The 1,976-nt window shown below is 49.7% G+C and overlaps 1 protein-coding gene across 1 annotated transcript in view; it reads right to left on the reverse strand.

Moving 5' to 3' along the window:
• The window catches only part of SLC29A3 (solute carrier family 29 (equilibrative nucleoside transporter), member 3), a 34,139-nt gene that overhangs the window by 31,309 nt on the left and 854 nt on the right, over positions 1 to 1,976 (reverse strand). The window lies entirely within an intron of this gene.

The following is a 1,976-nucleotide window of genomic DNA, read 5'->3' on the forward strand; positions in this document are numbered from 1 at the left end:
GGGCTGACTCTGGTCTGGGGTGAGGCCCCCAGGGCTGACTCTGGTCTGGGGTAAGGCCCCAGACTCCGCATCACTAACAGGCTCCCAGGATGCCACTGGCCCAAAGACCGTACCTCAAATAGGAGGCTCTGGACTACTCCTCTCCAGTGCAGTCCCAGGGCACATCTTCTGCTGCAGAGAAGGGTTTATGTCCACGATCTGTGGCCCCTTGCGGAGTCTGTGAATTCCCCAGTTAACAGAAACAACCCTCAGCAGGGATCCAAGCCAAGTGACTGCGAGAGGGTATGAGGCCCCCCATGTCCACACCCGATGCCTGATTCAATCGCAACCTCTGGGTGGTGCTCAGACTGGTGTTTTTTAAAGCTCCCAGGCTGATTCCAACATGGAGCTGCGGTGGAGTCCTTGGGACAGATTGGGTGTGTTTGTCCCTGTGTCAGATCCATCCCCACAGAACTGGGTTACATCACGGATTTCAAAGATGCTTCCAGGGAAGGGATGGTGAGCCATCTTGTCTCCTGGGGTGCCCCTGGGAAGCACAGCTGGCATCTCCAACCTGGCATGCCCGTAGAGATGCCTCTGTTTCCCCGACCTGTGAGCTTACCAGTGAAGCAGACACTGACCAGGTCCAGTCTCGGAAACTGAGGATCCTGAGAAGGACTGAGCAAAGCTCTGAGCCCTCTTCTAAACTGGGCCTCAACCCGGGCGCTGTTCCTGTCTTCCACCTGCCAGGCCAGTCTTAGCAAGAATCCTGCCATGTCAACTTAACAAGACTGTCTCCCACCCTTGAGCATTTAATCAAGTTCCTGGTCCCCCACCTCTGTGTATATGTCCTTAGGTTATTGTAACAAACACCCCATGCCACTATCTCCTTTTAGTCATTTTCCACTGAAATCCACTGGCCCCCTCGCTCTGCTCCCTAGCTGTAAATCCCCCCGACCCTTTTCTTTGTGGAATGTGGAGTTGAGCCTGATCGCTCTCTTTTATTGCAATAATCTTGAATAATGTCTTCCTCACCACTTTGAAGAGTGGTAGGGTATTTTTTTCCCTAGTATTGCCCCCCTTGAAAAAAGTCACCCAGAAAGTACACAGCCCTGTGTGTGTTTTGGAAGGAAGGGGTTGGCACCACAGTCAAACCAACACAATTCAGACTCTTCACCTTGATATTCAAGGTCTGAGCAAAGACTTCAAGACCCAGACAATGATCTCAAGCCTTATTTACCTCTTAGTTGAGCAAAATTAGATGTTCACTGTTCCTTACACACACCTGAACTTCCCTCCCCACCTGCCTTTGCCAGGCTTTTTCTTCCACCTTCCCATTCTTCAAACCCATCTTCTCCACGTCACAGCAATCTCTCCCCTGGTGACAAGAAAACTTACCCCAAAGGATTTATTCCCCCCATCTTCGATAACTACAGAACCTCCCAGTTTAGATGTGTACATGGCTCTCTGGGAGAAGACTACACAAACTGCATTTCCCAGCCTCCTTGGCAGCTCATGTCGTCACCTGACCAAGTTCTGGCCAATGTGTAAGCAGAAGTAATGTGTGTTAGCTCCGGGGGTGTTCTTATGTTCGCATGCCTCTCCTCCTCTGTTAAAGGAACAGGAGAGTTTCAAAAGTCATCCTGGACTGTGAGGGGCGCTTGGAAGCTACCCATGGCAGAACAGTTGCTGACACTGGAACATCACACCAGCCTTGAGTTCACCCTTCCAGACCTGAATGTAAGAGAAAAATTCCCTTCCCGTTTGTTTGAGCCACTTCTGTTTTGGAATTTTCTGCAACTCACAGATAGTTTACTGTTATTAGAACCATCCTTTTAAAGCCCTGGGAGCATGGACTCTGGACTCTAGTTTACCTTAACCTACTGCACAGAATCATCACTTGTATCTTCTACCTAAGTTAAACAGTAAGCAATCTGCAGTCTGAGACTTGTCTCATTCATTTCCATCTTCCTCTTCCACATGAAGCATTAGGGTTC

The sequence above is a fragment of the Condylura cristata genome, unplaced genomic scaffold (genome assembly GCF_000260355.1).
Source record: "Condylura cristata isolate star-nosed mole 26May11 unplaced genomic scaffold, ConCri1.0 scaffold00011, whole genome shotgun sequence".
In the NCBI taxonomy this organism is placed as follows: domain Eukaryota; kingdom Metazoa; phylum Chordata; class Mammalia; order Eulipotyphla; family Talpidae; genus Condylura; species Condylura cristata.